Genomic DNA, 12,351 nt, shown 5'->3' on the forward strand with positions numbered 1-12,351 from the left:
GGATCGGATATAAAAGAAAATATTACAACCGAAGAAATTGTTGGGAAATGTCGAGTTTGGGAAACCTTTACCTTGGAGAAGAATTCGAGCAGCCCCAGGCCTGATCGATACCAAGGGCTAATCACAAACGTGGTGCGCGTAAATCCACAGCGAAGCTCGAAGAAACGATAGAACTGGACATTCCGGTAGTGAGTATCTCCCCGACCGACACGATCTCAATTACATCCGAAGCGGTAATCCTGGCTCTCTCGAGCGGCTCTCAATAAGCAACCTTCCTCGTTTGAAGCCTCGCAACGGTCTATCCGGTCACGCGGGCCAGATCTATTCCGCCTAACTAATTAAGTCGCTAATGAAATGGTAATTGCTCGAAAGTGCAGTCGGTCTGCCGGCCACGGCCATTCTCGACGGCTCGCTGTCCCCGCCTCGTTTTGTCAATCGTCCGAGTTAATTAATTAGAGACCGATTCGCTGATTGGCACCCGCGACACAACGGAGCACCGATTACAGAAGCGTCGTTTTATCAAACATCGACTCGACTTGTCGAACGTTACGAGGTTTCGCGTTGCGGATCGCGAGTCGTGCGAATCTTCGTATAATGCTACACGTATTTAAACGCTGCTCGATGTTTTCTTGTTGCCTTGCTGAGGTTGCTTCGCGAATCTATACACGCAGAATACAGTGTTAACAAACTGACGCGGCACTTTGAACCCTTATCAACGCTCTTTTGCACAAAGCGATGCTGTTAGAAGTAGGTACACCGAAAGCACACTTCGGAGAACTGATAGCTCGCTCGAAAGTCTCCCTGAAGTTGATCCGACTTCGTCCTAATATCGGAGATCGATCAAACTATTAAACGCGTCACGTCTAACGCAGAATCTCGTTGAATATGTCTCGCCGTATAATTTAACCAAGAAGTTTTGAATTCGACTGTAAAGTCCAACATTTGTTGAGAGCTCCAAAGATCACTCGATGGAATGAAATATCGAATAGTGTTTGCAGAGACCGACAAATGTCAGTCGCAATTACGTCTCGCGTCTTTTCAACGTCGACTCGCCGAGAGGTCTGTTTGTATAATTATCATCGATCGTTCGAAGATCGACAGAGGTCGCGTGTCCAAGTGTCTGGCTAATTAGTAATTTACGAGCGAACCGATTCGTCGACTAACCTGACCCCGATGGAGCGATTGGATAATCGATACGACCTGTCTGTGAACTGAAAAGAATTGGGTCCGGGTTGCACTCGTGACTGAGGACAGCCGTGTGCACGCGAGTGCATCAAGGGGTTGCTCGGCGTCAACCCTTTTGGCGGTACCTGTGCCGAGGCAAATTCGCGGCCAATTTCACGCTGAACGCCGCGCCGATTCTGGGAAAGTTTCGAGGAAAGTTCCAACGCCGATGCGGTATCGCTATCGTTCCCGGGGGTAACGATACCGAGCTGTGACACGAAACGTTTGGCAAAAAATAGCTTGGAATACTTGGAAAACTTGGCGATATTTCTCGAAAGTTTGCACACCGCGACGCCAAGTTTGTTGGATGTATTACGTGCACCGCATAAGCATTTCAAAGCGGCGAGTGTTGAGCGTTGGTTTAGGTTCAGCTTATGTGCTTACACCACTTGTATAACAGGCCATTAATCTCTTTAGGGACATCAGTGCGTACGGACGCGTTTAGTTTTCGAGTTATTTTAATCATTGCAACACGGGAGCTATACCTACATCTCAACACGTGTAAAAGTACCGATGCTGTAAAATCTCTCCCAACGAGAGTGAGTCGTAATTGGTATATAAATCATAGCAGTCGGGACGTTCCGTAAACGATGCTCGAGAAGGCGTCGTCTTTCAATTAAGATAAAGGTACGCTGCGCGCATCGTATAAACATCTCGCGGGACAAAATGTTGAGCTGTGTTTTTCTTCCACGCCGCTTTATTTCCAGCGCTTGGCAATTCGGTCGCGTGAATTATTCGTCAGGTGAAAAAGTTGAGGCAGAACAACGCCGGTGCTTTGTGGAGTCGAGTAGATTAATTATTTTCTTTCCGTTGTCTCCGTTACGACCGATCCCTATGTTTTCCCGTCGAATAAAAAATATTCGTATCTCTTTGCTTGCTTTCTTTCTCGGATCCATATAAAGGTGTTTGCTTCGACTATCTCTTAAGGCTCCGAGGCTCTTAACTATCCAATCGTTACTTTAGCTAACTCGTTTCTCTGTGAAAGCGCGAGTAGCGATCGCACGCTCTGCATCTTGCGATCTCTTCGGCTGGCGATCCAGGAAACTCGAGCGATCCTCGTGGTAACGCGGACCATCAGCAATAAATCGCGAGACGCGATTTATCCACGATGAATTACAGTCGCTGAACGTTGAAGCAGCAGTTTAGATGATGCACGAAGAGCTTAGGGAACCGATGGCGATCGAGATAAAGATTAATCACCTTGAGGAAGTCGCTCGTTGAACGTTATCGTGAACGCCTGAGCCATCGGAAACTGGCCACCGATGGGGTAATAATTAATCGCCGATGCTGCCTGGTCTTGCGATCCTCGATCCTCGACCGCTATCCCACCCAAGTTAACCGGAGTCACTCACGATCCCATTTCTCCGCGAAACGAGAAGATTGAACGCTGATAAGCTACCGAACAGATTTCCAAGATTAGGAGCTCGACATTCGGCCGCGCGAAAACATCTTCGAGTCGTTGAAGCGACTTCAATCGACGGAAAAGAACGATTCGTAGTCGTCAGCGATATTATACTCGAGTATCCGTCGCGTAAAGTTTCCACATGGTGGGAAACATTCGAGGAAAATGTTTCCACCGAGACGAAAACACGGATGTTTTTCTGATCGAGCCGATAAAGAAGGGGAAAATGTTGCGAAGGGACAACGGATAAGCGTTTTATGGCAAGCCGAAACTCGGTCCACGTAGTAGACCTAACTTCATGGTTTCGATAGGAAAAATTCACCGTGGTCGAGGAAAACCTCGTCCTGCGACGTGATGTGCGAAAAATGACACTCGCGGTAGAATATTTCTATGCGTTCGGTTCGAACGATAACTGTGTAGGTTGTTCCGAGAGATCCGGGAATTCATATTAATTTGTTTTGATAGATTCTCGAACGCTATTTCGAAGGATTTGCGAGTTTCCTTAATCATTTTCCCTTGGTTGTACCGGTAACGAGCGTCGTATATTCGAGAAGGAACCCTCGACGGATAGGAAGCCCGATTGGCTCCTGTCCGTCGGTGTTTTTGCCGTGAAATTATTAAAGAACGCGCACTGGAGTCTGAGAGCGACGTTTTCATCGTAATTTCCCGTAATATAACGCTCTCCGGTATGAAATTGTAGGAGATCTGATGTCGAGCGCAGGCTGCCTAATGAGACGCCCAGATATTTCCCTTGATCGCGAGGTTGATACATGTTATCGAATAACCATCGTTAAAGTTTCGCGCATCGATTATGAGACCATTCTCCGGAAGCTGCGTCGATTCACCGTGGAAATGGAGAAATGGATTTTTCCAGTCGAGTACGAGCGTTCGTGATTCGATTAATCGAGTCGTCCACTGACTTTGATCGCATTGGCGTTTGATTCGATGATCGAACTTTCGAAAGAGTCGACGACTAATGTGATTAAGAATAATTCTGTTTCTTCTTTTTACTTTATTGAATGATCCAACTTTCCAAACATTTATGAAACCACCATTTTCTAGAGAATTTTACGAACTTGGCGTATCATTTGTTAAATATGAAGTTTCGATAAAATTTGTAGGACAACAAAAATATGTTTCTACGAACTTTTCGTGCTCCCTGTATGCCTCCTATTTGCAAATCTCGCAAAGCTACCATCATGCGATTCGAATCTCCACAATGGCTTTCCAGCGAGCCATATCAAAAGCGAAACAACATCGAAAGCGAATGTTTATAAAATAAACTGGAAACCGCTGCTTTGGAAAACTTTCGAAGCTAAATCAGATTGCGTTGCGCCGCGCAAACATACAAAAGCGATTCAGGGAAAAACCGTTTGTTATCTGAATCCTCTTTTTCGTAACTGTAACTTTCCTGAGAATGATATGGATAATACGCTCGTTCGATAAGAATTTTCTTTGAAGTCTAGAGAAAAACCTGATGCTTTAAATTTTTCACAAGATGTCCCAAAATAGAACATCGAAGAGAATTTTAATAATCTTCTCCTCGAATCGAGGTCGACGATGCGATATTAGCGAGAATGACGCGAAATATGGGAAAACTAAAAGCACAGTTAGCCAGTACGAGGAATATTATTTAGAATAATACACAAGTTAAAGCGAGCCTGGTCGAGTCCAAAATTTGTCAGGTTATTCTAAAGTACAATTACTTTCTGACAGATACGGTAGAAAATTAGTGAAATTAAAAAACCTTTCTTCTAAAACCAGATCACGTTTTCATCGCACTTCAAAACATACATGCATCATACAAAATGTAATTAATACACCGATAAAACTATCCTCGATGTTAAGAGTACCAAGAACCGAGGCTCGATACGTTTGCTATTCTAAAACAAAATCTCGTACCAGCATTTTAATTTTTCTCCGAGCTCACTCCCTCGGAAAATGAAGGAAAAATAAGGAAAAACCATCGCGATTGTACACAGAGAACGTAATCACACAGAAAAACATCGATCCATCGTGAGACTCACGGGGGAACGAGGAGAAAATCGGTGGAGTCCGCGCGGCGTACGAGCGGAGCGCGCGAGATCGGTCCGACTTGGACAGTTCGGAGAAACTGTCGGCACTGTGACGCGCTACGAGGGGTTTTCTACCCCCTAGTGCCGCCACCTGAAGCCGCAGGGGGTCCTTCGGGGAGCGTTTCCGTGTGTGGGTAGCGCACACGCTCGCAGGAGCGCGGTTCTCCCGTCTCCGGAGGCCAGGAGCCTTCAGCGTTTCCATGGCGATTGGTGCGCGCGTGCCGTTCGTCCACGCTGGTGCATGCGCACCCTCCCTCTCGCTGTGGCAACAGGTTTTGCTTCGCAGGCCCCGGAACGCAGCTCCACACCGCTGGGATTCCCAGATCCGACCGATCGATCTCGATCACGCTTTTGGCCAGGGACGCGGAGTCGGGGCTGCCCGAAATGTTATTCAAATCGCCGCTGAAAAGCCACCACGAGTACATCTTCGAGCAAGTTGCCTCGAGTTGCGAGCTGTTTAGACCCCACGCGAGGCTTGTACGAGTATATTTTACAACCGAGAGGAAAATTTCTCGTAGGATATGTTCATTACCCTCGTGTACATTTGCTTTCTCGACCCCTGAAAATATTTCTTTATCGCGCCGATAAAAAGAGCAAACGAGGAATCCACAATGTTCCCAGACGAAAAATCGTTTTTGCAGCTCGTTGAGGAGTGTGGAACGAGGTTTGTGTCTTCGGCGGGATTTAGAGGATGAGAAACGCTTTGTCGGTGGATACCAGGGAACAAGCGACGCGTTTTCGGGTGGTTTTAGTCGATCGACACTGCGTTTGTCGGCGGATGGAGAGTGTCTGGTCGTGTTTTTGGAGCGACTTAGGCGAGGAGACTCGTGTCGTTACGGATTTGGGGGAGATGCGATATGTCGCGTCAAGAATTTTGCGCATCGAGTGTTTTTCGAGGACGGGAGAGTTTCTCCTACAATTATCCAGTTATTTACACTGTTTTGCAAAGAGATTCGTGGTTTCACAGGGATTTATTCGCGGATTACGTCGTCACTTATTCGGAAATTGGTGAGATGCGTCAGGAAACGGTGGACTATCGTGTCTTCGAAGAGACGTGACTTTATCCGTGGATCTTAGGAAGCACACGGTCTAGTTCAAATGGTTCTGTCGATTGGGATTAGTGCCATAGCTGGTCGGCAGGAAAGACTTTGTTAAGTCTTCCTGGAGATTTCGTTAAGGAGCTTTACGTTGCAACAGATTTCTCAATATATGTAACTCGCGTCGACAAGGCGTGATTTTTTGGTCCTGTCTCTGACGAAAATACTGGTTGAGAAGACTCGCTTATCAGTTTTTTTAGAAATCGTCGTCGTAAATTTCCTTTGAGGAGTGTTCGAGAAGATTTGACGGAGCTATAGTTGACCGTGGATTTTAGGGATTTCAAAGGATTTGTTAGATACGTCTGTGAATAGGGATTGCTCCGTAGCTGGTCAGCCGACATGGAACCATTTCGAGTCCATCCTTCGGGAAGATTCGGAAGGAGACGTTCCATGACGTACATCCATGGATTTCGAGAATGTGTGAAATTTCTCAAGTGACTTTACTCGATGAAATTGTGCAGCGAACCGCCGATCGTGTTTTTTCTTAATAGTTGTTGTTCTCCATTAATTTATAATATTGTAGTAAAGCGGTGGATCCTCCGTGCCCTTATTTTTCATTTAGACTTCAACAACATTCTTTACTTGCCAATCATTTTTCAAACATTGAACCTGCACGCGCGAAAAAAAGTATGCTGTCCATCTTGACACGCGTCCATAAATGTTACTTGTTGAGCTACATCCGAGGAGGCGTCTCGACGATTGTGTCTCCAGGTAATAACGGGGTCAAGAAGTTCTCGGGATCAGCCTTCGCGCTCGAAGAACGTGCCCGTGCTTTTCGATAGTCGAGAGAAGTCGAAGGAGGCGATTCCTGGCCTCGTGACTTATCGCGGCGCGGATCGGTGCGACTTCGACCTCGTTATCACGGCGGCCGAGTTCATCTTCGTGCACGCGCCTCGATCCGCCCGATCGTTAAGAATAGACGTTACGTAAGAACGTTGCAGTCGACCGCGATGCAGAACGTCCTAAAAGACGTAGCCAGAATTGCAACCAGATGTTCGACAACAGTACATTTTAACGATTCAAACAAGACCCCTGGAGCCTGGGCTTGTATAAACGTCGCTCTTTGTCAGGCATGGGCCAACGGAGGCCACAGACATAACAATTTATCGTAGTCATTTGTGCGTACGGTCATTCGTACAACCACTCGTTGGTTAATTTTTATTGCCGGATAGGAGTACTACCTTCCTGAATTAGATAGCCGAATCGTCTGGTCTCATCTTCGCGATTCACTCCTCCACTCTCGAGCAACAACCTCGGAGATCTTATTAAGCTTGCTGAGCTACGTTTATTAGAGCGATATCGGCAGTTTCGCGGTACAGAAGTTTAGGTATGTCTGTGAAATAACGCATCGGAAGTTTCGTATGGAACAGAGCTTGGAACGCTCGATTGTTTCTCAACTTTGGGCTGCATAGACTAAGCTGCTTAATAAAGATCAGAGTATTTCGCAAATTGTTGTTATTAATCCTCCAGAACCAGATAGTTTCCAACACATTGAAATGCTTCGCCAAAAACGGAATACCTAATTGTCCTTTTAATTAATCCACATATTTGTTTCGGTTATTCAAACCGAGAAGCGTAACGCTCGCAGCCACGATTCATTAATGAAAACTAACCAAAGTAAATACGTCACGTTAAATTAAATATCCATACGCGCGGGATGAAGAGCTTAAGAGTTTACGTTCTCACGATTTATGAAATTGTTGCTGTAATCTAAAACAGGATCGCAATTAAATTCGTGCGTTTCGTACCACGGTAAATCGCGCAGCATTTCATAACAGTATTTCCCCGAGAGCCTTTAATAAACCTGTGACTTTAACTTCCCGTTGCATTATTTTGTACTGGTCGCGCAAAGCTGCATTTGGTTCTTATAAAAATTGTAAATACGTTCGATCGGCGCTTAAAGGCGAGCTTGCAAACAAGCGAATCGATAACGGGGCTATAAGAACGCCGTGACAAACGACAACCCGATAGAAGAGGAATCTGCTTCTGTTCGACATCCGTTCCGCAAATTGACAAATGGCCCGCGGCTGCTACGGAAATCCCGAGGATCTGGCACTATTTTATATCTTCTCGAATACTTCCCAGAAGTCTCCGTAGAAATCTGTTGCGGTTTATTAATCGCACGCGAACGCAAGAATTCCAGCGGAAGTTTCGCAGCAGCCGCTGGAAAAATGGTCGTCACGTAACAATTTCTGGAATTCACGAGCCGCGACTTTTCGAAATTTTCCAGAAACACGCGGTACCCACGGTGAAATAATTCACTCGCGCGTTTTGCATACCTCGGGCTTCTCGTTGGCGTTTTATGCATGCGCCGTGCACGCGACTCGAAGCTCCGTCTGCAATTAATACGTAGCTGTTGGCCGCTATTCAGAAACCGGCGCGCATAAATTAGCGAGCATTCGTCGACAGTTTTTGTCATCTTCCTTGACTGTTGCTCGAAAGCTGGCCGTCCGAACGCGAGTACATTTGCGAGCTCGTAACGCCAGAGAGATTTTGCGTACTCTTAATTGGGTCGCACGTTCTGAGAATTAACGGGATATTCTAGTCTTTTACGGTATCCGAGAGAAACAAAGATTTCTCGTCCAGTCTCTGGAAAAGGAAATCGTTCGAAACCAATCGAAAATGGTCTCTGGGAATCCTAATATTTGCGAAGCCCGGGAAGAGTATTGTTTTGCGTCGTCCAGGCGTTGAAATCTCTCATTGTGGTCAAATTTCGCGGTGCACGGTATCGCTGAAAAGTCTCGGGGATCTCTAGATCGTAAGCAAACTTTGACGAGTTTCTCGGTCGCCATCGCTCACCAAAATTGATGTTACACGGATGAGAATATTGTGCCACGCAGAGGTTCATTTAATCAAAAAGTTTGAGGCGAAGATGAGGCTGCGTTGCGAGACCAAGGATTCGCTTCCTTGGAACTTTTATTATTAAAACTTCTTTTCCTATCCAGCCACTTTTGCGAGATACGTAAATGAATACTTAATGGGGAAACGATGCTGAGATCGGGGACTTTGATTAAACAGCGATGAACAATTAATCGGAAGAGGTCTTCGAAGGAGGTTCACGGATGCACGCGCATTAAACCGTGCATCTGGGTCTTCTGCTTACGGATAATATTTAAATTATTAGATGATCATGACATTTTGCAACTTATGAATATTCCACGACGTTGTCGATGTCTCGATTTGATTCGAGGGCTTCCTGTATCCATTATTCAGGCGCATCCGCAAGATACCGAGATCGAATAATTCAAGGCGTGCGGAAAACTGACCGCAGAGCGATTTGGGATCGTTCGAACCACGAATGGCGAGGGCTCTCGTTAACACTTGAATGGCGTACCGAGGATTTTCCGCTAAAACGTGCACTTGAGTGATTATTGCAGGTTTCGTATTTAAGAATCGCGCGGTGATTTTTGAACACTCGAGCGCTACTCGGTTAAATATCGATCGTCGATCAAGTCTGTTCCTTTCGTCCGGTGATACCGAGTAACCAGTTTCAATCTCCGAATGCAAATTGTTCCGAAAGCCAGGTTTTCGCGGAGATTGAACGCAACGTTTCTCGTCGCGCGACAGTTTAATTTCCACGACGGAGCGCGAGAACCGCATTTCGTAAATCGTTATAGGGACAAGTTATTCATCGAAGTAATTTGCCCCGTTCGAATATTCGCAGGGACGACGAACAGACGTCGAAGCAATTTCACGTAGCGGCGCAACGCCAAAGAAAAGAGACAACAAACGAATTTCAAATTCCATAGCTGCTGGCAATCTGCATCGCGCTGAAATTGTTGTCCCTTTGACACCGCGAGCGTCGAATAACGGCAAAAGGTAAACGCTCCAAGTCGAATAATGGAGAACAAAGGGAAAGCGTAATTCGGAATACGCGGTGTGGCATCTCTACGCGTATCGGTACGCATGATTCAAATTTAACATATGTCAACGGATAACCTCCCCGAGCTGTTCTCCCGATTTGTTATTGTCGTCGAGTTCAGTTCCTGGAAAACCTTCAAGCAATGAAGGCGATACCGAGCGATCGAGCGTTAAATTGAAAGTCATCATAATATTATTTAATTCGTAATTTGCATTTACCGAGCGCCGAGTTCATTATTATTAGTATAATATACGTTTTTTTTGTTTTGTTTTTTATATCTAAACGAAGTGCTAGCGGCAACTGAAAATAAATTAGAATAATTAATTTCGAATTAATTTCAAATTTCATTATTTCCGTCTCGACGTCCGGACGTTATTGCGACGAACCGAAGCATTCAAGTGAGGGCAACGAGTTAGTTCAACTCTTAAATCAAACTGCGTTAAAAATATTTGTTTCCTGCGATCGGAACAATTCCTACGCGACGTCTATATTGCAGAAACTTCACGGTAATTTGGATAAGAAACGAGCTAAGAGCGGACTCTTTATTACGGTTATCGTCGTTGTAAAAGTGAGTTCCACGTATAGCTGCGTCGCAGGATACACCGTTTCCCGTTCTAACTAAGTTCCCGCCGCGAATTCGACGACCATGCGCGTATGTACTCATTTTCCGGTTATCATATCTCGCTTATCGTCCCGTTTCGTCGGTACCCGCAGACTCTCGTCTTTCTTCTTCGTTTCCACCTACTTTGCGAGCGGTCTCTATCTTTGATCATCTCTCTCTCTCTCTCTCTCTCTCTCTCTCTCTCTGCCTCCCGGAACATCTCCGCTTCCTCTTCGTTGCTCCAACGCGGTTCTTGTCTGGCTCTCGCGTTGTGTGTACGAATTATATCCGCACACAGAGAAGACAGAGTGGCCGAAGCCTGCTATCGGGCGTCCCACTGCGAGCGAGCCCCGGGGGCCGGAGTTTATTAGCTCAACCCCCGGTTAGCGATGGCTGCGACACTGCAAAGTGTCCCGGGAAAAGAACAAAACTTTTCCTTTCGAGGATACTCGTGCGATAAGGACGATAACGGCCCCGGAAAAGGAGCGAAACATTTCTTTCGAAATAGTTCTGAGCGATAAAGGACAATTAAGTTGCCAAATCTCCTATGTTCCTATGTAAGCTGAACATAGAACCGAAGTGAACGCTTCGAACGGAAATTTGTGAATGTTCCTCTACCGAGTGCGCCGATGCTCTCCGGGAAAGTAATGAATTACGTATAAAACCTGCAGCTATATTTATACAGTTTCCGGAAAGGAACGAGAAGTTAATTGGTTCCCATCTAAATTGATAGTGGCTTCCTGTAGCCATGAAAAGGTGGATCTTTTAGGAACGGACTTTGAACGTTCGGTAGACACTCGGTGTGTACTGGTTTGCTTTCGGATGACATAATTAATTACAAAATGAAAGGTTGAAGTAGATGAATCGAGGCACCTGTATGCAAAGAGGAGAACTTCAAAACGGAGTACAGTCTTTGGAAGCCAAATATTTGATGGCATCAAAGAGCCCAACGTTTCTTCTCCGCCATTTATTCTCATTTTCAGACAAAATATTCAGTTTTAAATAGAGATAAGAATTGACTTCTCTTTAAAAGAAGCAGTATACACGAATCCCCTCGAAAGGAAAATATCGTAGAAAAATCCTGCTGGACGAAATTAGCTTTATCTTTCTGAAAGGAGCCATTCTAATTCGAAAGCATCTTTCTAAAGGGTAATATCAAATTTTAACTCCTCCATACCGGAGAGGAATATCAAATACTAAATCCTCGCACCGACGAAAGTATCGCCAATTTTCCAGGAATATTCAAAATTAAATCCTGCCTTCTATACGAAAGTATTAAAATTTAAATCTTACTACCTAGATGGAAATATCTATTAAATTTTCCACGATAGAAGGAAGTACCGAAAGGTACGGGATGTCTAGAAATAACGAAACGAAACTCTGTTAAAAACGGAGCAGAACTAGCAACGAGGAACTCGAAACGAAAGTGGGACATTTATCGACGACGTATTCGGTGGTTTTCGGAGTGATGTACTTTGAGAAAACGAGTACAATGAGTACTTTTTACAGAACGGACCTTATCAGTTGTTCGTTTCGCGGTCGTTTCGAGTCTCTCGCTATCGGCGGTTCGATCCTCCACCCTGAGGCACCTTCACTCCCCCCGGAACACAAAACGCATGATACAGAAAACACGTAGGGACGCCTTCGGCCACAAGCCAGCGTCGTAGCGCACAAACGTGCTCCTCTCTGCCATTACGAGGGAGGTTCAGGGTGAGGAGAAAAAGGACAACGAGGATGAAAGAGGAAGAGCTTATTTGCACTCCGCGAGCGGTCAGATGACTCGACTCGAGACACCCTCGACCTGGTCGACAGATGTTGGACGTTCCCCTGACACAGGTCCGTCCACGGGCCTCCCATTTCGTTCTGCCGTGCTCTTTTCAAAATGGCAGAGGTGATTCCCAACTTCTTTTCGAAATCGAAGGCGTCGACGATGACAGTCCCGCGAAATGCTCACTCGACGCTTTATTCGATAATCTCGACGAAACCGTCGTGCACGGTGGCTTCGTGGGAGAATTAGCGTGTCGCGGTTGGTACACTTCCGCGCGTAGACACTTCCTCGAATTGCCACCGTAAATCCCATGCGAAAGGAT

At 45.7% G+C, this 12,351-nt stretch overlaps 1 protein-coding gene across 5 annotated transcripts in view; it reads right to left on the minus strand.

Moving 5' to 3' along the window:
- Positions 1-12,351, minus strand: part of LOC128891518 (ras-related protein Rab-37-like) — a 79,307-nt gene that overhangs the window by 31,981 nt on the left and 34,975 nt on the right. The window contains exon 1 of one of the 5 annotated variants that reach the window (XM_054151044.1): positions 4,654-4,775. The exons of 3 other annotated variants lie outside the window; for them this stretch is intronic. The gene's annotated coding sequence lies outside the window, so the exon portion shown is untranslated. Of the gene's footprint in view, positions 1-4,528; positions 4,634-4,653; positions 4,776-12,351 lie in introns of those variants that run through there. One more of the 5 variants, XM_054151045.1, reaches the window with a different exon arrangement.

This window comes from Hylaeus anthracinus, unplaced genomic scaffold (genome assembly GCF_026225885.1).
Source record: "Hylaeus anthracinus isolate JK02 unplaced genomic scaffold, UHH_iyHylAnth1.0_haploid 12002, whole genome shotgun sequence".
Lineage (NCBI taxonomy): Eukaryota > Metazoa > Arthropoda > Insecta > Hymenoptera > Colletidae > Hylaeus > Hylaeus anthracinus.